This window comes from Malaclemys terrapin, chromosome 9 (genome assembly GCF_027887155.1).
Source record: "Malaclemys terrapin pileata isolate rMalTer1 chromosome 9, rMalTer1.hap1, whole genome shotgun sequence".
NCBI lineage: Eukaryota > Metazoa > Chordata > Testudines > Emydidae > Malaclemys > Malaclemys terrapin.
Window position 1 is genome coordinate 24,065,816 of NC_071513.1, and position 25,322 is coordinate 24,091,137.

The 25,322-nt window shown below is 43.7% G+C and overlaps 1 protein-coding gene across 2 annotated transcripts in view; it reads right to left on the minus strand.

The window, feature by feature from the left end:
* Positions 1–25,322, minus strand: part of OPHN1 (oligophrenin 1) — a 128,109-nt gene that overhangs the window by 80,045 nt on the left and 22,742 nt on the right. The gene's annotated exons all lie outside the window — the stretch shown is intronic.

Here is a 25,322-nt window from a genome sequence, read left to right on the forward strand (position 1 = left end):
TGGCCAACCATCTGGGTGCAGGGAGGGCCAGATTTTCAATCCAACCTTAATTAGGCCTCCATTTTTGTGAGTACAATTTTCCTCTCCAAGTTTAGGCCACTTAGGGTATGTCTACACTGCAACATAAACCCAAGTTTGAGCCCGGGCTCAAGCCTAACCCCTCCTTGCGTCTACACTGCAATTTCACTAACAAAGGGCTTGGAACCAGGGCCCCAGGACCGTGCAGGGCTGGAGGGTCTGAGATAGAGTTAAGCTGGGACCCAAGGTCTGAGCCCTATTGCTTTGCAGTGTAGATGCAGCCCCGCTTGACTCGGGTCCCAGGAGTCAGCCGGAAGTATCCCACAATTCCGTGGGACAACTTCCTTAGTTCTTTCTATCCCAACAACCTGCAATCCTCTCTATTGAAAACGGAAGCCACCGACCCCTTTTGTGAATGGCAGCAGATCAGGTCAGCGTTAAACCATTTTTTTCTGATCACCGATCTGCAAGCACACTATCAGAGAGCCTCCGGGGTTTGCAAGGCAGTGGAAACTGATCAAGTCTTTTGCAAAGTGAGCTGCTTCAAACTTCCTATAATGGGCAGGGCAGGCAGTAAAGTTTCCCCACAGTCCACCACAGTTGTAGGGCTAGAGTGGCCACATTTTGTGGGGTGATGCTAGGGATCCTGGGATATGGTTACTTTGACTCGGGTCTGCACACTGCAATGTGGACACCAGAGCCCAAGGTTCAAGCATGGGTTGGAAAAGTCTGAATGTAGGGTTAAAATAGAATGTAGATGCTCAAGCTCAGGGTTCCCTAACACGGCTCCACTGACTCGAGTAGCACTAACCCTAGGCTTACATTGCACGTAGACATACCCTTAGGGCTTGTCTATGCAGGGACACTTAAGAAAAGTAATCCAAATTAACGAAAGGTATGAATTTAAAATTGATTAGTTAAACTGTATAAAACCCCTATGCAGACAGACACTCGCATTCAGAATTAAAGTGAAGTGGCCGAATAGAGTAGAGTATCCACACAGGGGTTTAATGCAGTTTAACTAATCCACTTTAAAGCCCCACCTTTAGTTAACTTGGATTAGTTTTCCTGAGAGTGTCCACATGTAGACAAGCCCTCAGATGCTTAAGGCCACAATTTCAAAAGCACCCTCTCCATTTGTGGGTGCCTAATTTTAAACACCTTGGCCCTGCAGCAAAATCTCCTGCTGACACCTTAGCTTCCTATGCTGGGCTTTCAAAAACTGAGGAACCCAACACTGGACGCCACTTTTTAAAATCTGGGCTGTCATCCCCATAAGAAAGTGCGGCCACAAATGAGGGACTTTCATATTAAAGTGGCCTAAACTGCATTAAAACAACACCCCCACACCTACATGCAAAAATACAGGTTATTGTTTGTAACTGTTGCTTTTAGGGTTCCTTTTCCTATATATTTTCTTTGCATAAACAGCAGCGGTTCTAGATGCATTCTTTAGTTTTGATGGAATGTCGGCTTTGGTGAAATTACTACTTTTGGTTGGTGTTTGGGACACCTTAACAGAAAAATCTAAGGTGTTTGCCAGGTGCTTATCGTCTTAGTATTTAAGCACTGACAGTGTCATTTTACATCTGTAGTGCATTTAGAAAGTACAGTCCAAAGACCAAATCCTTATTCTCTCAAGACCTCAAGATTAATGGGCAAAATCTGTCCCTCCATTTGAGATGGGTTAGAGTGAGATCAGAGCTCGACTACTAATAGATCAGTCAAGAACACTCTTAAAACCAGGTTTGTATGTGTGTTCTAAAAGGAAGAAAAGGAACAACATGGTGGTTTGTGGTTCCCTGGCTCCATGCTATGAAATTCATTTCCCCCCCTTACTTCAAGCAGCCTTGTATCTTCGTGATACAGAAAGTGACTTTAAATCTTGACCTTGATCCAGGTGACCACAAACAGTTTTGAAAAAATCTTTTACAACAGCAGCAGGGGGTGAAAAAAAATGCAGCTCATGCTGTCTCACTCAGCTTCAGCGAAGAGTAACGCTTCTCCAGACACATTTCCCTCTCCAAACTGGAGACAAAAATTGGACAGAGATTTGCACACACTCTTTATCGCTACTTTCCACCTGTGCGTCATCAGAAAGCAGATGGCAAAAACACTGGTTGTAGGGGGGGTGGGCGGAATGTTATCTATAAATTTCCATTGGCCTGGGCCTCTGGGCTTTACTAGCCAATAGCTGACCTAATCAAGAGGAAACAAGGGAAGAATGGAAAGGAGGGCCAGAGTTCCGTCAGATGCCCTCTGTTCCACTTCAGGCTGCTCCACCCTGGCTCATTTTCTGAAAACTCTGTAAGAGGAGGGGTGTAGTAATTAAAGCAGCTCCTCCTCTGTCTCATGCTGAGCTGGACTGTTAACACAGTGATGTCACGCACAGCCTAAGTCCTATTTGTCAGGGATCCAAGTCAACATAATCAACTTTCCATCTCCGAAGGCCCCATGGACATCTGGCCCTGTATGCCGCTGGGAGAGATGGGATCATTCGTGTTCTACTCGCTTGACAGCAACTAGGAAATGGGGCAAGCTGCATCTCAGCTGTGCAGGGATTTCAGCTGGGGGTTGGACAGTACTTGCCAAGTCCTTCCCTCTATGCCACCCTACAAAGCAGCTAACCATCTGGTGACTTGCTCTTGGTTCGGTTGTTTTTCCTGCTGCTGCTCCTGTTTTGCTAATGCAAAATTCTAGACCAAAAGCAAGCAATTCCTCTTTAATACACACTACCTCAGAGGTTTTTAGTGCAGCCATCACTGGAATAAGTTGGCTCCCACTGCCTACAGCGCAGCCTTGTAGTCAAGGTCCTTCGCTATCATGACAGGAAGGTTGCTCTCCTGCACCCAGCATGGCCTGTGTTCTTTTCAACGCCAGAAAGCACACAAAGACACTGTGCTTCCTGGCTACGCTCACCGACTTCAACAATCGGGACTGAAATATTATTAATTGAAATCCTGATCTTACTGGAACAAGCTGGTGACTACAATGGGACAGCTGGGTGCTAGTTCCAGCTCTGTCGCAGACTTGCGGAAGTCAGATAACCCCTCTATGCCTCAGTTTCCCCACCTGTAAAATGGAGAGGACAACCCAGACCTATTTCAGAGCAAAGATGTAAGGCCTGGTATGTCAACGCTGGGGAAAAATGATTCCAGGGCCGAGGTGACTGGTGTTAAAGAAGAGCAGGGTATTATTAAGAGTACTGGGAAGGGGAAAAGGTTCCAAGGACAGCCTCCCCAATAGCTTCCCATTTCCCATTCAGCCTCTCATAGCCTGGGAACAAGACCAAACATTCTGCTGCTAGCTGAGGAGAGAATGGCGTGGTTTCCTTTGGGATCAGTTCAACACCCTTCCTTGGGCAGTCACTCAGGCTTCCCCTCTCCAGCCTAGAGGATAGGCATGGGGCCTCTGCAATGGTCTGATCCTGTTGTTCTGAAGCACATTTGGCAACAGTACATGGTTATCAACTAATGGAGAACTGACAGCTCTGTCACTTTTAGAGGGCCCTAGCCATTTTCATATGCAGGACATCTTAGTAAGTCACCCAGTTACATTTCTGAATTCTCCTTCCTACTATTATGCTGGTGGCATAAGAATTAATCACCATGGCTGCAAATGGAACATGACAGACATGGGATTATCCAAAAGAACACAGCTGCTTGTAAAGGTCAGAGAAAAAAAAAGCCTGAATTACATGGAGTTTGGATGAAAATACTGTTGAAACCGGCCTTTGCAAAAAACTCAGAGGACTAATTGGGGAAGCTAGCCAGCGCTTTCTTCGCGGCATTCTAGTCTTTGCAGTACAGCTCCCCCACACAGTGCAGTTACCCTTAAAGAAACTGAACAGTGTTTGCTCCACGTAAGCAGGTTGGCTTTGAGGAAGCTGGTTAGCAGCTCTTCACTGTTGTTGTTATGTTTCCGTACATAGAGTAAACCATGCCCTTTAAACCCGAACCAACTTATTTCAGAGTGACAAAAAAACAACAAAAAGAAAGAACAAAAGTAAAGTCTCCACGACAGAGCCCAGGGTGTTTCTCTCTTTAATAGCCTGCAGCAATGGATGCTCTCTTTGCAGACGGGCAGAGTTCTTAGAAATGTAAGCGTGCAACAGACAAAACAAAGATATTGCAGTTTCGAGTTGCATACATCATAGCTGCACTCTGGGCTTGGGGAACCTCAAGCACTACACAGGGTATATAGGTAAACACTATGTTAGTCATGGTGTCACAGGGCAGCTGGCCCAGGAAATGAAGTAGGTCCAACTCCCTGTGCCAGGATAAGTGTGCCTATTTGACCAATTAAAGTGGCTAGGGCAGCACATGAGGGTTATAAAGGATCAGAGGGAGACCCAGTAAGAGAAAGAGAGACCTGGTGAATCCGAACCAGTCAGAAAAGGGCAGGTGAGAGCTGCCTGGAACGGAGGCAGAGCGGAGGTAAGAGCTGTCAGCGCCTGTATTTTGGGACCTGGGAGAAGGCTGAAGACAAGGAGAACAGCAAGAGGTGTTTTCTGGACTGGCATCCCTAAGCCAGAGAGCCAAAACGAGAGGGCTAAAGGCAGGAGATGCATCAGAGAGAGGTGACTGCTGGCTCCAAGCCAGAGAGCCAGAACCAAGGGCTGGATGGGGCTGAAGGCAGGGGAGCAGTGGAGAAGCCTAACCACTGATATCTCCAGGGCTGGAGAGTAGGACCCAGAGAAACCATGAGAAGGCCAGGGGGAAATGAGGGATACTCACCTGATAAGATGGCGCCCCAGCAGAGAGCAACGGGGGTTCCCGCTGGGCAGAGCAGGATTACACTCCAATTGGAAGGGCTAAGGTAGCTGTCTTGGTACAGGGACGGGGAGGACTGACAGAGTCCGACATGGTCAAGGGCACTGAGCTGTGATATGTGGGGCATTATGGGACAAGACATTGGGTGAGCTTAATGACTGTTTGCATTGGGGTGAGAAACGGATGAAATGTTTGGGGCTTTTATTAGGGATTGTTTTGAACTATGTTCAAGGATAAGCTTGCATGGAGTTACTGGGGTCTCTGAAAGGGGAAACTGAGGCAGGTGTCGCTGCCATGCTGTGGCCTGCGACAAGAAGGTGCTCCAGCAAGGGCAGCCTTATCACATGTGGGTTTTGGTTAATTCAAGTTAAGTTGCAGTGAAAGCGATTTTACTATATGAAATTAGGGGATAAAAAATTGAGCACTATAGGGAAAAAAGTTAATATAGCTGCATGTGCAGTCGCCAATGGTGCAGAACTCAGATGCTCTCGGTACTTTAACGTGATTCTCATGAGCCTTCTAGATGCTTAGGGTCTTTAAACGGGTTACTTAATTGCTCTCCTTCTTCTTGACTTCTAGCTAGAGCCCCTCGGGCTACCAGAGGCTCTTGGATAATAACAGCACAAGAACTTGTACTTCACTGGAAAACTCCCACCCTTTCAAATCAAAACAAGAGGGCAAAGAGCCAGTGAATTAACCATTTCCAAAAGGGCGTTGCTGCTGTAACAGCCTCTCAGGGTTTGTTAAGTGTTGGAAGTTACGAAAAGAGAAAATGACCCGAATGGATTCTCTGGTTTTCCTGACAGGATTCTGAGCATGCCTACGTTTCACCAATCCCCAGGCTACACAAGCCATCGCACTATGCCGAGCTGCTCTAGAAACCTGTGCGCAATCAGCAGACCTTCAGGACAATAGCAAAAATCCCGTCCCAGGCCATGAGAAGAAAGGCTTCTTCATACGCACAAGAGAGAGCCCTAAGACACAAGAGGGATGGAAACTAAAAAAGCATAAAACCCCCTCCTTCCAATCAAAAGCCTTGTTCAGCAGTTTCCACCAACGGGCCAACCCTTAGGTCTTGAATGGAGAGATTCAAAGCCTGAATGTAGCTATTTAATGACCAGCTGCTAGGAATGCCTTGAGAGAGAGATGAACTGGTGAACTTTAGCACAAAGTGATGTCATTGACTCAATGGAAAGTCTGGGCAACTAACTCAATTTTAGCCCTTAGGAAATCAGTTTTTTCGCATACTTTAGGCCAAATCTGAGAGGGCCTTATTCGGTTTTTTACTCAGGCAACCAACCCCTTTTTCTCCCCCACACCAACTTCTCTTCTCTGCCTTTAAATTTAACTGACATTTAGATGCAGATATCCAATTTTTCATCTCTCTCAATACCTTTAGTCACTCTCCCTGTAATCCTCTTTTCCTGCCTTGGATCAAGTTAACTTGGGACTGTGTTCCAGCCAAATATCTCAAGCACCGGTATTTTTTTCTTAACCAACAAGTGTATCCTTGAGTAACTCCATCTGGAAACCAATATGCAGCCATTACAGATCCTGCAATACTGACACCATCTGCTCCCGGAGAGCAAGCCACCACACCAAGCAAGGCACCACACTCTGTTGCAATTTCTTGACACATTTGAAGATGTAGCTTCAAGGACGGTGTATTACAGCCACCAAAACCTGAGGTGACAGTGCCAAAGGTGACAGCAGTTCAGCTCACACCTGAATGAAACAGTTGCATTCACCTGGCCAGATAGAGGTAGAAAAACTCTCCTGGCCATCACAGCTTCTTGCTCATCTACTAGCATGTGGGAAATTCAACAGACGTCTACATTGCAAACTCAAACAACCAAAGGCGGGCATATGCCCTTAATACAAGAAGCAATTTATCCTCACCATGTCTTCCCAAAAATCAAACAGATGTCCTCAGTCCTATCCAGATTGAGTCTCAACCAGCTAGCTCTCATTTATATGTATTATGGAATGATCTATAGTGCAGAGTACCAAGACCCAAAGCTCCTCTATGTCTCCAACCGGCTGAACTAAAAGAAGCGGGGATGTTGTCTTGGCTACCCACATTCCAAAGAATCCTGTTGATGCAGAGCAGAATTTGACACAGCTGGCCAGCTCAGTGGTTTGTAGGCCAGCCCACCCTCTTTTATAAGAAAGCAACACCCTTCCAGTCCTGGCACGTGAGCCGCGTACATCTTCTAGCACATTCATGGGAGCCATGGAGGAATTTGGCTGGCCACTCGAGACAGCTTGGCAAGGATTGAAAGCCGACTGTTGCACCCTTCTTCCAACTCATGTGCCAGTGCAGGATTGAACCCTAAAGATCATTTGAAAAATTGCTGCTGCACTTGCCATTTTTAGGTAGAGAGTTGGGGCAGAGGGGACTTGAAAATCCAAAACCAATAATTTAATTGAAAAGCACAGTATAACTGGTTTAAATTACATTTTCCTTTTGTAAAAATTGGCCTGTGCTGAAACCTTATTTGCCAAGTTTCAAGTTGAAATAAATACAAGTGGACATGTAATAAACCGCCTCAGAAATGAGCTTAAAGATAATAAAAAGATAATAGTCCTTTAAATACAGCACCACTGGTTGAACGCTGTTTTGCTTGGTGCAGGAAAAGAAGAAAGACACATATCCTTCTCTCTACGGAGATGCATTTCCATCTTTAACTTTAACAGAGTCTGTGCCTGTGATGGCTTTAACAGTGATTGGCTTAAGTGAGTATGTACTGCCACCATCCCGCCTTGCAACTCCAGTCTGCTTTTGTCGTTTGAACAAGTTCTGTGCCTATTCTCTCAAGTAAGACAGACAGAGTCCCCTTCCTCCTTAGTTTGCAGTGCCCCCTCCCCCCCCCGGACTATATCCATGGCAGCGAAAGCAATGAAGTTTTCACAGGACAGCAGTCCCTTTTTCAGAAGTGAAAAACTGGTCAAAAGAAAAATGATGGCAAAGGTTAAGAAAAAGCTGTAGTAAAAGTAACCGTCAGTTCCAAACCACAGTAATTCTCTAGAAGAGCTCCCTGACAGTCCTCCATCCTAGGCATGTCACAATGGACTATGCCAGGTTTCCATCTTGGCAGACTCATTCTCGAGCCTCTCTGAAACATAATGGAGCGGGAACTTTGCCTTCCATCTCCTGAATCATTTCGACTGAACAATTAAAGTTATGGCAACGTAGCATTGCTACATTCCAATGATCCATTCTGAAACGCTGAACGCTGGCAACCCTGCGTAATCTTCATACAGGTCACCTCCTCATCAGCCTTACAGCAGTCTGGATTTCCCAATGTTCTGAAGCCATCTTTTGTTTGCTGAGTGTTAGAACACTGGCCTGGAAAAGAAGTTAGTTCTCCTCCTTGTGGAACAGTGTGGGTGCTACCAGAAGACAAACACAACAACATAATAGGACAGATTTTAAAGGGGCCTCAGCCTAGTTTCAATTTTGTGAATACATATAATAGCATGTATGTGTAAAGCCCCCTACAATGTGAATGCAGTCAGAATTCTAGATGTCTAATGCTAACATTTGCCCCTAGAGTTAGTTGTGATGGCATATTGTTGAGGGTTGCATGGATAGCATCTTATGCGCTAGGTAGTTGTGGTAGTAAGGATAGCATCTTATGCACTACAGGCCTGACACAAAGCCCACTGAAGTCAAATGGGAGGCTTTGGATTAGACCCTATGTTTGTGTCATAGTCACATAGCCTGCCAGGTCTCCCTCACACCCCACTCACAAGTTAATGTGCTTCAAGGAAGTAATGATGACATTAATTTAAATTGATGCACAAAGTTCCCCCAACAGGCATTTTCATTCTGTAACTGAATGCATTTCACTGAATAGATACTAGGGATGATGGTGACTCCTGGAATGTTGATGGCACCTGAACTGAAACTTCTAGTGACACTGCAGATTTTTTTTCATAATAGGAACTCCAGCAAATTCTGATGGATTTAGGGACACCTGGGAGCCTCACCTACTTGGCAGTGTCTCTTAAAACCAGATGGAAAAGACAATTACAAAATTGCGTCGTTTGGAACGAACAGCGCCAGGGGAGAGTTTACACTGCCTTAAAAATGTACATTATGTTGCTAGTATACAGCAAGGTCTCACACATGCCTGAGCTACAGATACACACACACAGAGTGATAGAAAAGAGTGATGAGTATTTTAAATCCAGGGGCTTCATGTCTGAAACAGAGTCTGCTGGTTATTTCCTCATTAAGCCCAAATCTCAGAGTGATAAACCGTGTATTTGAATCTTACACAGCAATTCAGGGGAAATTATTTACTAAAATGAGAATATTGCTAGCAGTCGCCGTTCCAAGACAAAAATGACAGGTTTAGAGGACTGATAATCAATTTTCTTCTACTGAAAAGCATATTCTCCATTTTTTACGAGGTAGTGTGGCCTAGAGGACAGAGCACTGGACTGGGACTCAATAGACTTGGGTTCTACTCCCAGCTCTACCGCTAGCCTAGTGAGTGATGGAAGGCAAGTCACTTTACTGCCCTGTGCCTCAGTTTTACCATTTGTAAGATGGGGATAATGATAATCCTCTGTAAATGCTTCGAGATCTAACAGTGAAAAGTGCTGAGGTAGGTACTGCCATTTATACAACACCCAAAAGCCTAATAGATGATTTATGCACATATAAAGACAGGCCGCTGCCCCAGAGTACTCATAATCTAAATAGACAATAGGGAGTAATATGGGGCATTTGAATTATGTTCCACTGGCAGTTCCATGGTCAAAGAAGAGTGAAAAACTGGAGCGAATCCCCCCATCCCCTACCCTCCTACCCCGAAATATGGCAACAAACAGTACTAAAGTTTGGGAAAAATATGACTTAATAAGGAGAGGTTAAGAGAACCAAAAGGCAGAGCTGAGAGAACAGTTCCTTGAAGAGGGGAAACAGTTGTCTATACAAAAGGAGAGTGGATGGTTTCTGTGATTATGACTCTGATTTTGCCATGAGCTCCACATAGTTAAAAAGAGAGAGTATGTAGAATCTAATGTTTTAAAACTAGATCCCCGGTAACAAACAATTATATAAGAAATAGATTTAGAAAAGAAATAAGCCAAGCTGGAAAAAAAAAACAACCTGTTGTTAATGTCTGTAATGTCTCTTGAAGATCGAGATAATTTAATGGAAACCAGATTCCTAGCAGACCAACGTTAATGGATTCCAAGTGTACAGAACCTTGGCTGAGCACACATTTCTGACATGCACAGAAAGAACAGTATTGGGTATATTACTGTGAGGTAAATGTTTCATGACAAATAAACAAGGAATGATTTTGGCAGCTTACTCTGCTATAGAAATGATAGTTCGTTAAAGTCAGGACAAACAAGAGAATAAAAAGACATTTATCTGAGACAGGCCAGAACCTTGAGGGAACTTTGCAGTCCAAGCCCATATCTGTGGATTACTCAACAACTTTAATGAAGCCCGAATTCTTTTCAGAGGGGCTCAATGGTAAGATGAAGAGGGAATGAAAGGTTATAAGGATAGATGCAAATTTGGTGGCTCCTAAACAGAGGTGAGATTACACAAGTGAGAGAGTGACCCCACTGTGGGGAGTGAATGGCAAGTAGGTGGAGGGACGGAAGGGATGAGGCTGAAACTGAGGGCACAAAGTGAACAAGTTGAGGAACAGGTGGCTAAGAGATCAGAGAGGCAGGAAGGGGTGAGTCAATGGAAAGCTTTCACACAAGTTAGGGCCATTCTCCATTGGGTTTGGAGCCAGCTAAGAGTGTAGAGATGCAGGAGGGTGAGACTGCACAGAAAATGATAGTGCATTTTCCTTTTTTTAAATGGAAAGTCACTAGTTTTTCTTTGACGCAAATTTATTATTGCTAGGTTTATTGCTCTTTATTGTCCTCCATTTCACGCCCAGACAGTGAGGCTAAATAAAAACGATAGAGGCTGGAATGGAGATTCCAGCATCTCTTCTATTCTCGCATGATCCCATATAATATGTGGAAAGCCTAAGATGGAAGAATTTTCTGTTTTCAAGCCAAGGATATTGCCTCAAAAAGCATACAAAATTGAATTACTATTCTAATGCAGGACATGTACTTTCTGTCTTTGTTTCAGTCTTAAAAGGCTCCAATTAATCCTGGCACAACTCCACCGGTTTCAATTGAGTTATACTGTACCAAAGATCAGTTTGGTCAGAAACTCTTTAAGCCTATTTTTCCTTACAGTGTGTGATGAATCATGAGATTTGTTTCACAATTTGCAGTCATAATATTTTTTTTTCTTTTTTCAGTAGGAGGTCTAACCTCTGTGCTTTAAAAAACTGCCATACGATAACATCAGTTACATACCATCACAGAGAAATGGGGATTCAGTAATGAGTGTCTGACAGTTACAAAAAGAATGTGATTGATTTGAAATGCAACAGAGAGCAAAAGCTGCAAACACACTAAAAATCTTCATAAGGCACTATCATGAACTTGCATGTGTTTAAATAGTCCACCACCCTCTACTGGATGCAATTGGAATTACACAAATGTGTGTTATAGGCCCTATATTTCACTCTAACCATTAATGAAGATTCTTTTTAAAATCAAGTGGTAGTGACCTGGGCTTTTGAATAAGGAGAACTGGAGTTCTCTGCTGGAACCATGAGTTTCTGAGAAGGCACAGAGTTTAACTTAGTGACAACCAAGAAGCTCTAACATGGTCATAGATTTTTCATACCAATAATTAGAAATCGCATTAAACCACAAAATTCTAATGCAGATTTCAACATCTCCCCTATTAAATTTTGAGGGTGCTTAGATCTGGGAGTGTGATTAGGGTCAAACTCTACTGATAAACTCCACATCAGAATAAAACAGATTAGTGGACATGTTGATTATACCAATGCAGCTTTTAAAGTCCAGACAATTGTAGTGGAGTCTTGTGAAATAAAATGCTTAATAATACAAATTTCTTTAAGAAAGCTTTAATTTGCATTGCACTGGTGAACAGGATGAAGTAAGTGAATACAAATTAGAATCACAGAAAAAAGCTGCTATCACAGACGACTAAAGTGTCATCCATAAAACAAGGGGGCAGAGTTTAATTTTCATATCTCCTGGCTATTGAGTGCTTTATTATGCAACCTTAATGTTCTCTTAGCATCATATTTGTATGGAATATATATTATATGTGGCGGGGCATAAATATTAAAACAACTAAACAATCATGCAAAATGTGTGCAATGTAACCAATTTTCTGTAACTTTATGATTTCCTGACTTTTTGGGCATCTAAACCCTCATTCATAATGGACTTCATTTCTTGAAGGATCATTGCCAGATCCTTCAGAGAGAATGAACAGAACAGGGCAATTTCAAAGCAAATCCCCTGTCATCCAGTCTCAGCTTCTGGCAGTTGTAGCAAAGAACTCATGACCAAGCAGTTCCCCAGACTGCATCTTGCATTATGGGAAGAATCACTGGGCAGGCTCCAGGGGAACCTCAGCTGCTTTTAGAACAAAATGTCTTCCTATTTCTGGAAGGATGCAAGCTAGAAGCTTTCAGATCCACTTTGGGTCAGATCAACATTCTTCTGGCAGACTCAAATCGGAAATCCTCTTGTAATCCTAAGGGTGCAGCACCACAGAGAGATTCCTCAATTGCAAGTGATGCTTGAGATTCAACAGCTGCTGCTTTTAATTTAATTTGCCATTCCTCAAATGAAGGGGACACTTGGTAAGTTTCTTTCTAAGTACTTATATGGTCCTCAATTACTACAGTATTCCAGCAACTCCCATGTATGTAAAAATCGAAATAATAATGATAACCTGCTAGTTAAAGCTAGGAATCCCTAGTAGCTTTTTATCAATTAACTGGGAAACAGAGCCCCATGTTTGATCTGCCTCATTTAATATGGTATAGAGATATAGATAGACAGAAATATTATATTTGAGACATAATTTTAAGAAGTCCAATGTGCAAAATAATAAGCATTGCAGAGCATATGCTTCAAACCTGTTGAGACCTGACTGTCTGTACAATCATCTAGCTTTAATAATGCCTATATATTCAAAGGAGATCAAACCCCTTTACATGATTTAGCCTCACAGTATCCCTGAAAGGTCATGGTTATCATTATTATCTCCACTTTACAAACTGGGAAATGGAAGTACAGAGAGCTGCCCACATTCCAACCGCAACTCAGTAGCAGACATGGCAATAAAATCCAGGAATCCTAATTGCCAGTCCCCTGTTCTAACCACTGATCTATACTCTTTCCAATACACTAGAATTTCAGCCACTGCATGAAAAATCATACAAAGGGTGAGTGACAGTCAATGGCAGATGCCACTTGCATGTGCAAAGCAGTAAAGCCTGAATGCACACAAGGAGTGAGGTGCCTAGGTCTTTGTTTAGGGGCTAGTTTTGGAACCACTGCAATGCACAGAACTCCTGCTGAACCCCGTAGATGATTAAACTCACTTGGCACCTAAGTTTTTGCACTAAAAGTTCCCCAGGCATCTATGTTTCTGCCTGTGGGCATGTTCTATGCATTCAGGTGCCTGTCTCCCGTCTATGCCCCAAAGCAATTCTCAAATGAGGGGAAGATAGGCGTTCATCCACCTTACTCACATGAGGGTCCCAATCCCAGAGGCATGCTCAGAGGGCACCTATTTCATACAAAGCAGCTCATAATCATTAGCCCAGTATTTAGGGTACTCACCTGGGATGTAGGGGGACTGGATGCTGGGTCTCCCAACTCCCAGGTCAGTGCTCTAACCAACATGCTACAGCTTGTGCTCTCGCACTTAAAGAGTCATTTTGGATTGGCTCACACAATGACTCTGTAGGTTAGAGTACTCACCTGGAAGATGACAGATCCTTGTTCAGATCCCGTCTTCCCACTCAGGTAGAGGGGGGCTTGAACTCGGGGGGGGTGTCCCTTACCCCAGGTGAGTACCCTAACCATCAGATTAAAAGTTACAAGGGAGTCCCTCCTCCTCTCCCCACCTCAGCTCCTTGCCAAGAGAAGGGGTGCAGCTGAGAATCACAAGCAGAGATAGGCACCTGCCTGGACTTAGAGACCTATCTCCAAGACAGGGGCAGGCCTTAGCACACACCCCTCTAGTTGGCATTTCCCACTGGCTAGCTTAAGGAGCTCCCTGCCTAGTGTTCTGGCTTTTGTGAATCAGTCTAAAAGTGCCTCTCTCTCCCCATTCAGTAGACAGGAGCATAGGCTCCTAACTCAGACTTTGCAAATGGCATTGATTTTCTAGGGGCCTACCTCCTTTTGTGCTTCCAGGCCTACAGTACTTATTGTAAATTCAATCAAATGCAAAGTCGGTATGAAAAGACAAGAATAATACCCTAAAAATATAACTTATTCAGAAAACAGCCTCACTAACTTAGCAAGCTTGAAGAAAGTCAGCAGTTGTAGACACAAATCAAATATGATCTGAAGAAAAGTCCATTTCTGCCCAAACTGACATCACATATGAGCTAAAAGCCCATAGCTCTCTTAGTTGACACCAATTTTTAAAAAGTGGGGGGGAAAGTTTTAAATACCACTTTGCTGCCTTCCGACAGGAGCAATAAACATGGTCTGTGGAGCAAAACAGGCAGTTTCCTGATCCAGCTCCCCCACATCTCTCCTTCAACAGTTTTCCTTTTAGACAGAGTTATAAATGTTCAACAAAAAGAGAAATTGGAGGTGGGGAAGAGAGATACCTGGAACATTTCTTCCTTTACACCAATAGAAAGGACGACTAAACAGATGGGGACAATGTGTCGTAACTTTGGGAAAATATTTCTCTTTAAACACCGCAGGATAAAATAAAAAGGTTGTTAGAGTTGGTAAGGGCTGAGTATACACTGCATGTAAGTAACCCAAATGGCATTAAAGGGGCTTGCAATCCTTGAGCCATCTATACTGTACCCTTTCAATCCAATGAGGACTAAGGCTGGCTTGGACTCCATTTAAGAGGAAGGCACTGATCTACTGCAGTAGTTTTCAAACTTTTTCTAGACCAGACTGCATTTTATTTCAGGGCCTGTGAAGCAGACAACTGCTCTCCCAGTCTTGATTCCCTGTGGTATCTACAACAATTGCTTATATAATAAAGTAACGGTAGAAGAGTATTTATGTGTTTCTGTGTTAGTTTATAATGTAATTTAGCAGCTGGAAATGAGGATGAGCCAGCACTATATGACTAGCCAGCTCTGTGGGCAACCGGGCCTGATTTACATCTTACGCACCCCTAGGCACAGCATCTTCTGGGTCCCCACCGCCTTTGTGTTTTTTGCAAAAAATGAAACTTTTAACCCACTTTTAACTTTTAGATGCCCCTAGAACGCCGGCTGGCACCCCTAGGCTCGTGCCTACTGTACCTAATTGGAAATCCGGCCACGTGGGCAACCTGTTGTCACTGGTCCACAACTGGGAACTTCTGGTCTAGTGAATTAGGCATAGGTTGAGCTCTCAAGAGAACCTGGATTCTAATTCCACTAATTTTCTGTGTGATCTGAAACAACCTGCTTAACTTCATGCCTCAGTTTCAGCACCTGTAAAGCTTGCCCACCTTTCTAAACACTCTGAGATCTACAGAAGAAAATCTGTCATTTCATACATGTTATTATGTCAAAGCTAGTTACAAGATATGACCAATACAAGCAGCATGTGATGTACTGGAGAGTTACTGCATACATCCAATTACTGTTCTTATTAAATAGTGAGCAAACATTATAATGTTAACCTGCCTAACAAGTTGGTGCACTTGTCACAAGGCTGCCTAAGAGGGAGGAGGGAAAACTACCGTATGTGGCTGGAAACTTAGTTTCAGGAAAGTGCGTGGAAACTAGACAATGTAGCACATGGTGGTAGAGTCAGGTGTGTGAAATAGAACCCCAGCACCTAAGCCTGTGAACCATATCCTGGTTCTGTAGCTATTTAAAACTGTACTGGGGTAACTGGAAGAGCTGCAGAGCTGTGGTTCTCCAAATGGCATGGACAAATCTTTGATCCTGGGGGAGATACAATTTTGTGGTGGACAGAAGCACTGGGTGAAACTAATCTAATGAGATGGGGTATGGAGGGCACCAGACTTCAGGAAAGATGTGGACAACATGGAAAAAGTCCAGAGGAGAGCAACAAAAATGATTAAAGGTCTAGAAAACAGGACCTATGAGGAAAGATTGAAAAACTGGGTTTGTTTAGTCTGGAGAAGAGAAGACTGAGGGGGGACATGATAACAGTCTTCAAGTACGTAAAAGGTTGTTATAAAGAGGAGGAGATAAATAGTTCTCCTTAACCACTGAGGACAGGACAAAAAGTAATGGGCTTAAATTTCTGAAGGGAGATTTAGGTTAGACATTAGGAAAAATTTCTAACTGTAATAGCCGTTAAGCACTGGAACAAATTACCAAAGGAGGTTGTGGAATCTCCGTCATTGGAGGTTTTTAAGAACATGTTAGACAAACACCTGTCAGGCTGGGTCTAGATAATACTTAGTCCTGCCTCAGTGCAGGGAACTAGACTAGATGACCTATTCAAGTCCCTTCCAGTCCTACAATTCCATGAATACATATATAATTTTACTTCATTTAAAAAAAAATAGAAACAATTTTTGAAAAATAGTTAAAAACCCCACATCATCATAGCAGAAGTGGCTTTTTTATGGAATATTCCTGAAATTATATTTTTGCATCTCCAGAATGTACATTATTAGGTATAAATGGCTTTGTAAGACATTAACTTGTTCATTCACAGCCATGTAACCAGGTGTTAATGCAAAATAACATATACTGTGTTGTTTACTGTTGCTTAATTACCATGTGACATATAGCACTGATCTGTAGAGCCACAGAAGTGCCTTTTTTATTACCATATGCTGTTATAGACCTGGAATTACCTATAAAGTTAATCCAAAGATTTTCTTTTCCTCATCTAAAAGGACCAACATGTTTTTGTCTTTAGCAGCTGTAAACTAATTAGTACTTTGTTCTAGGAGTCAGGCTCTATTGCTTGCTTTCTTGATGACTCATGTAAATTCAGAGTAACTCCATTGATTTCAGAGCTGAGGCATTTTGGTGGGACAGTGTTTAGGGACTTCAGTGGAGTCACTGTATTTACACCAGTGCAATTCATGGCAGAATCTCTGGCCAACAGGGCGTAATTCTTCCTTCAATTGACACCAATAAAGCTTCACTGCAACGACCATAGAATCCTACCGAAACCATTAGTGTTGGATGGATGTAGGGCCAAATTCGCCCATGGATAGGAACCATTTGTAAATCAGTCCCTTTCACAATACATCTCATTGTAAAATTCTTGAGTGGGAGTCACTAACAACAAATACATTCTTCTATAATTGAGGGTTGCATCCATTCCATGTTGAGAGAAACACTATTTCTCATGTTCTGTATATCCCATTGCACAGCAAGCTACAAGCAAGTAGAAACAGAGTGGATTCTTTGAAAGCAAATAAGCCAGGCTTCATAAGTAGCAGGAAAGACAGCTGCTCCCACAACACTGCTGTAGATCAGGGTCTCATAACATTTCTATTAGAAACCAGGATTTCCGGAGCTCAGCTCTTAGCTATAAAAATGTTCCCTCTGGCTAAAACCTGTGCTGCATGGAGAATAAGTCTCAGCAGAGAAGCCTCAGTTTTGTAGCTTTTCCACAAGCTGCCCTACAGTGGCTCAAGAGCATGTTGCCAACCTCAGGGAAGACTGTTAGGAAATAAGGCACGAATCCCAAACTGGTTGTGAGTTCTATACTTAGATTTCACCAACCAGTTATCAAGTATAAACTCCTCAGGCACTATAATAGCCTCAATATGGAGTCACAGAGAGTCCTATGGGATACTCCGATCTGTCTGCTTACCTTTGTGATAAATAGTCCCTTATTACCAATGATCACAACAATATTCAGGTTATTCCCAGTCCCAAAGGACCAGTCACTTACCCAAAGTCAATTACACCTTAAGTCTCACACCCGAGACAATGCTTGTCGCCAATCCTATAATAAACTCATCTAAAGATTTATTATATAGGAAAAGGAAACGAGAGTTATTTGCAAGATGAAAGCAGATATATATATATATATATATATATATATATATATATAGCATGTGTGTATATACACACACACTTTTTTGAAATTTAAGATTGGAACTCGTGTGTAATAGAAGCTCTTATGAGCCGCAAGCTCTAAATGTCCTTTAGGGCTAACCAAGGCTAAGCGTTGGGTATATTTTGCTTATGCTTTGTAATCCTTGCACCTCAACGTCCAAGCAACATAAAGATACAGTTCCTCCTTGTCCGTGGTTTTTATCCCTCCCCCGACCTTCTGCTTCAACTTGCAAACTCAGCTGATGGGACGAATTCATGTCTCCTTCGCTGGGGGAGGGAGAGCAACCAGCTCAGTGTTTTATCCTCTTTGATGTTGCACAACAGTTCATCTGGTGCTGATGGGCCTTCCTTGTGGGGCAGGACATAACACCTTCTGATGGAAGCCTTTCACACTAATGAATGTTTCTTCTGTCTGGTGATTCATTTACAGAGGCGTACAATTTAAATGATCAAATATTACCTTACAATATGGGACACAGATGTTATAAGTGAGATTAATGCACGCAGCTACTTATAAGCATTCATTAAATTCTAAACACTAAGCTCATTTTTATAACTCTAATACCTATTTTAACAATATTACTACACAGGTGCGCCAGACTGATTCCAGCTATGAATTTGTCAGGGTTCAAGTGAGGGAACCCTGGCATGAGCTGGCACCTGGTTTGCCAGTGTCATATCTCCGTTTTGTAATTTTTGCAAATGGAAATCCATTTGGTTCTTTTTAAGTTAGCAGAGAGCAAAACAAACAAAAACAAACCCATAACCCACTTGAAATCCTTACATATTGCAGAATTCAGTTGTTTTTTAGTACCTCAAAATTGCCTTTTTGTTTTGAAATGATATTTTGGAGGCTATATATCTTAATATGGGTGGAGTTCTTCTAGTGGTTTGTTTTAACTGCTTCGGTGCTGATTAATATGCGGTTCATTGGACAAAATGCACCTCAGTAGTCTCCCGGGAATCTGATATGACCTTATTAAGTCCCCCCTGTTCTTTGCAAAGATTAGGTGTATTACCAGAACATTGGGAGGACCCAGCACTGGAATGGCAAAGGGTGCTACAGTTCAGGATGGAGAACTCTTTAACGGAACTGCATGGGGATCTTGGACAGCATCTGTCTGCACTATTCTTGGCGTTGGACAGAAACTGCCCACTTTATTGCTGCCTCCAACCAGCACCTGCCCACCATGCTCTGCCTCTTTCCAGCACTCTCAGTCCCTCACTTCCAGGAACACAATATGCATTCACAAATTTAAATACATTCTCTATAAAATAACCCAAGGGGAGAGGGAAGAGAATGTCAGTCAAGTGTTAGGGTATGTTCTCAGCACGGACGGCGTTTATGTACAGTGAAGGTATGGCCAGGTCAGACCATCTGAAAACAAATTACGTTACTGGATTTCCACTCAAACACCCAGATAACCATTTCCTTTTTCTTCCTGTTTTCAGGCCAAAGGCCCACCCAGCTAGACTTGTACTCTTCACAGAGCGTGAGGCCAGCAGCAGCTGCCTGAAAAAGCTGTAGCTGCCACAAAGAGCAGCAGTTTCAAGAGGCCATGGGAAGGGAAAAGAGTGCACTTGTGCCCTTACCTCCTATAACTAATGGTGGAGGATTCTGGAGAAGAACAGCCCCGCCCCAAGACAGGCAGGGCTAGTGGGGATTGAACAGGAGAACCTGTGCCACCCTGCTCCCCGGGAAACTGGAGGAGTAGGGGAATGGTGGAGAAACGTCCCCTCCCTCCCTAGTCAAGTACCCAAGAATAGAAGAGACAGATAGGAGGGATCTGGGAAGGAGCACCTGATCCGCCCTAAGGGGAGAGCCGGAGGTTACTGACCCTGAGCTTCCCACTTCTGCTGCAGGACTGTCAGTGCCTCCATTGGGCTCCCTTCCTGCTACTGGAAGAGGTGAAGACAAGGCCTGCAAGCACCTCCCATGCCTAAGACCCTTTTCTCTAGGCTCGGTGAATGCATCCACTCTGAAAAAGCTCCTAGGAGTGGTTACAGAGGCAGCCATAATTGCTCCCTGCTTGACCATGCCTCACTCCACCCTAATCTCTCTCTCACAAGCTCCCATTCTTTGGAAGGCAGATTCTCCCCCCTCCCCCACCCTCTAACTGCTCCAAGTTCAGGCCAAGTGCCTCACATTTCAACACAGCCTCATTATTGTTTAGGCCAGATTCTACATAAAAACTTGGGAGTGCTAGAGATACACCAAGATACATGTCCGTTTCCCGCAAAGATAACAGAATTGTTGGCACCAACGCACAGCTTTGTGGTTTTCATGAGAAACAGGACATAATTCTGAATTTGAAACTATATGCAACATTGAAACCCACCAAAACCAAAATAACCTGCTGAAACAAACATGTTAAGAAGTGGTTATTATGGAAATAATATTTATTCCAGTTGTATTGTCATGACATATTTATCTATTAGCCAAAGAGGAAGGGGCTTGGTTTTCTCCATGAATTTTAGGCCTATCTTTACTTGAAACAAATTTTATTTAAGAAAGCAGCATGTGGCCCACTAGCATTTGAATCTGGGCCCATCTGTGGAAGGACTCCCATGACAAGACTCTGCTTTCAAGTTTCATTTCAAAACCAAAACTTGTTGCTGGCCTGTGCTGTAGTTTTGGGTGGAAATCAGGCAAAGCTTGGCAACTTGGGAGATGTGTTTATTTTTTACCACAAGTTAAATTAGGGTGGTGTGAACCAAAACGAAGCTGGCACAAACCCCTGAGGACAAACCTGTCCCCTCTTTCTCCTCAACTTTCTCTGCCAAAGGAGCAAGGCTGTAGGGAACAAGAGATGGGAGAAGGCTGTACCTTGTGCTGCATCTGACTCGAGTGACTAACTAATCCACCAGAGGCCCCAACAAGTTCTCAAGGGAGCCATATTCACTGGGAACTGAGTGGAGAGATGGGCTGGTTCCTTTGGTGGAGGAGGAAATGAAAACTGGGAGGTTGGACTCCAGAAGACTCCATTCCCTTAAACGAGAAAGTATCATGACTTACAACAGCAGCAGAGTTTTTTCACTCTTGATCAGAGACGTTGAGACTTTCCAGACAGACTCTATCCTCCCCGAGACCCAAACATTATACAAAGGAGGTGCAAGAGGAGAGTTAACCCTTTGGCTATACTGGTATTTTGCCCAGAATCACAGGCAGCTTTTAGTTTTGCTTCTGTTTGCATCTTATACTTGGTTGAACTAGATAAAAAGTAGGTGTCGAATTTCCCTATTTAATCAGATTACTTGGCCTGAAACGAGAAAGGAACAGAATTTGTGTCCCTACCTCTCAGCCCAATTTCATTTAGTTCATCAAATCCCTCACAGGTCTGATCTCCATTAGAGTAATGCAACGATTAGTTACATTTCTGTATCACTATATTATATTTTGTATGTGTGTATGTACACCCACGTTATTATGACCATCCATTTATATTGATGTGCATGGCGCTTTACAGAAAAAATAAGATACTGTCCCTGCTTTTTTATCGTTTAAATTATAATTTCCCTACTGTATTTATGCAATGGCCCCTACTAGCAAGGGCAGAGCTCCTATATCGCACATTTCTGCATTATTAATGTAGCCAACAAGCAATGATATTTCCACTTTCAGGCCACATCTGTTGGCTGGCTCCTACAGCCACTCCCTCCTAATGTGCAGAACTATCAGACAGCTAGAAATGTGCTGCTAAGTGCTAGTGTGAGTTAAAAGTTTACCACACAAGAGGTATCAGTACTTGAATCAGGGGACTAGCAGCCCACAGCACTGTTCTGTTGGGAATGAATAAAGAGAACATGACCTTTTTAAGGCTCTCCCCATTTCTCCTCCACCCCATTCCTGATTCTCATTCTAAGAACTCCCAATACTGAGGTCTTCTCGCCTGGAATTTGCCTCGCACCAGCTGAATTCAGCACCTAAAGGCAACCAAAAAGGTGATACAGTACATTTCTTGGCACGCTATTCGGCACAAGTCTAGTGACCATGTAGTGCATCAAATGGTGCAACGGGCCTCATGATATGTAGCCATATTATTTATATATATATAATTCACATAGCACACCTGGAATTTTAGATTAAGAATTATTGATTCAAAAGGACATTATGCTATTCTGAGGGAGCACAGTCCATTGGTGCCAGACTCAGGATTTGATTCCTGACTCAGCCACTGACTCACTGAACGAGCTTGTGCAAGGCTCAGGTAAATGTCCCTCTACTAGAGTTTAACCCTCTTTCAAATTATAAACTAATATTACTCAGTTCACAAGGGTGCTGCAAAGCCTAACTAATATTTGTAGAGTATTTCAAGATACTCAAGTGAAACGAATACTCCACAGTATTTTTAATCTGCGAGCGTGTGCATGTGAGATGAAGATAGGGGCCAGCACCTGTGCTTTAAGACTGTCTCTGAATTCCAGGCATATTTAGCGGGGGTTCCTAGAATGGCTGCATATCTACAGGAACAGTTGGATTCCCTTGTTTCGTTCAGCCTTACAATCAAAGGATTCCATTCGGTCCACTCTCGTGGCAGCTTATAACAACACTGCAAAAACAAATAATCGGTATGCCAGGTCAGCAATTTCCACTGCAGGAAAATACTGGCTTTGGTGACCTATGTTCTAATTAAAACAAGCAACCCGACAGAGGCGATTAGGATAGGTTGGCATGTGGATGAGTCTGGCATGCCTTGGAGTATCATGCTGAGGACACGCCTATTCTCTAGCGGGAAGCATAAAATCATAGAATATTAGGGTTGGAAGAGACCTCAGGAGATCATCTAGTCCAACCCCCTGCTCAAAGCAGGACCAACACCAACTAAATCATCCCAGCCAGGGCTTTGTCAAGCCGGGCCTTAAAAACCTCTAAGGATGGAGATTCCACCACCTCCCTAGGTAACCCATTCCAGTGCTTCACTACCCTCCTAGTGAAATAGTGTTTCCTAATATCCAACCTAGACCTCCCACACTGCAACTTGAGACCATTGCTTCGTGTTCTGTCATTTGCCACCACTGAGAACAGCCTAGCTCCATCCTCTTTGGAATCCCCCTTCATGTAGTTGAGGGATGCTATCAATCCCCCCCCCCCCTCTTCTCTTCTGCAAACTAAATAAGCCCAGTTGCCTCAGCCTCTCCTCGTGTGCCCCAGCCCCCTAATCATTTTCGTTGCCCTCCGCTGGACTCTCTCCAATTTGTCCACATCCCTTCTGTAGTGGGCGGACCAAAACTGGACGCTGTACTCCAGGTGTGGCCTGGAGGGGAAGAAAGAGAACCCGGGGAACTACAAATAGAGGGGAATAATCACTCCCCTCGATCTGCTGGCAATGCTCCTACTAATACAGCCCAATATGCCATTGGCCTTCTTGGCAACAAGGGCACACTGCTGACTCATATCCATCTTCTCGTCCACTGTAATCCCCAGGTCCTTTTCTGCAGAACTGCTGCTCAGCCAGTCGGTCCCCAGCCTGTAGCGGTGCATGGGATTCTACCTTCCTAAGTGCAGGACTCTGCACTTGTCCTTGTTGAACCTCATCGGATTTCTTTTGGCCCAATCCTCCAATTTCTCTAGGTCACTCTTGACCCTATGCCTACCCTCCAGCATATGTAGCTCTTTCGCCAGCTTAGTGTCATCTGCAAACTTGCTGAGGGTGCAATTAATCCCATCATCCAGATCATTAATAAAGATGTTGACCAACACTGGCCCCAGGACCGTCCCCTGGGGCACTCCGCTTGATACCGGCTGCCAACTAGACATCGAGCCATTGATCACTACCTGTTGAGTCTGACAATTTAGCCAGCTTTCTATCCACCTTATAGTCCATTCATTCAATCCATACTTCTTTAACTTGCCAGCAAGAATACCGTGAGAGACCGTATCAAACGCTTTGCTAAAGTCAAGGAATAACACATCCACTGCTTTCCCCTCATCCACAGAGCCAGTTATTTCATCTAGAAGGCAATCAGGTTGGTCAGGCATGACTTGCCCCTGGTGAATCTATGTTGACCTGATCACCTTCCTCTTCTCCAAGTGCTTCAAAATGGATTCCTTGAGGACCTGCTCCATGATTTTGCTGGAGACTGAAGTGAGGCTGACCGGTCTGTAGTTCCCTGGGTTCTCTTTCTTCCCCTTTTTAAATATGGGCACTATATTTGCCTTTTCCAATCAGCTGGGACCTCCCCCGATCGCCATGAATTTTCAAAGTTAATGGCCAATGGCTCTGCAATCACATCAACCAACTCCTTCAGAACCCTTGGATGCATTAGATCTGGACCGATGGACTTATGCATGTCCAGCTTTTCTAAATAGTCCTTAACCTGTTCTTTCACCACTGAGGGCTGCTCACCTCCCCCCCATACTGCGTTGTCGAGTGCAGCAGTCTGGGAGCTGACCTTGTCTGTGAAGACCGAGGCAAAAAAAGCATTGAATACTTCAGCTTTTTTCACATCATCTGTTACTATGTTGCCTCTCCCATTCAGTAAGGGTCCCACACTTTCCCTGACCTTCTTCTTGTTGCTAACATACCTGTAGAAACCCTTCTTGTTACCCTTCACATCCCTTGCTAGCTACAACTCCAATTGTGCCTTGACCTTCCTGATTACACCCCTGCATGCTCTAGCAATATTTTTATATTCCTCCCTAGGCATCTGTCCAAATTTCCACTTCTTATAACCTTTCTTTTTGAGTTTAAGCTAACCGAAGATTTCACTGTTAAGCCAAGCTGGTCGCTTGCCATATTTGCTCTTCTTTCTGCACATCGGGATGGTTTGTTCCTGCGCCCTGAATAAGACTTCTTTAAAATACTGCCAGCTCTCCTGGACTCCTTGCCCCCTCATATTAGCCTCTCAGGGGATCCTGCCCATTAGTTCCCTAAGGGAGTCAAAGTCTGCTTTTCTGAAGTCTAGGGTCCCTGTTTTGCTACTCTCCTTTCTTGGTTTTGTCAGGATCCTGAACTCAACCATCTCATAGTCACTGATGCCTAGGTTGCCACCCACTTCTACTTCCCCTACCAATTCTTCCCTGTTTGTAAGCAGCAGGTCAAGAGGAGCATGGTCCCTAGTCGGTTCTTCCAGCACTTGCACCAGGAAGTTGTCCCCAACACTCTCCAAAAACTTCCTGGATTATCTGTGCATTGCTGTATTGCTCTCCCTGCAGATGTCAGGGTGATTGAAGCCCCCATAAGAACCTAGGCCTGTGATCTGGAAACTTCAGTTAGCTGTCCGAAGAAAGCAGTCTTCACTCATCCCAAAGGCAGAATTTGTGTGTGCTTTGGAAGTGGAGCATCTCCTACTTGGAGAACTGATGCCACCATGGAAATTATCTGAATCAGAGGTTCTCACAAACCTATATTATGTACCCACGCACTGGTGTGTGCTGTTCAGTGTTCCTTGGCAGCTGATCCATGGACTATTA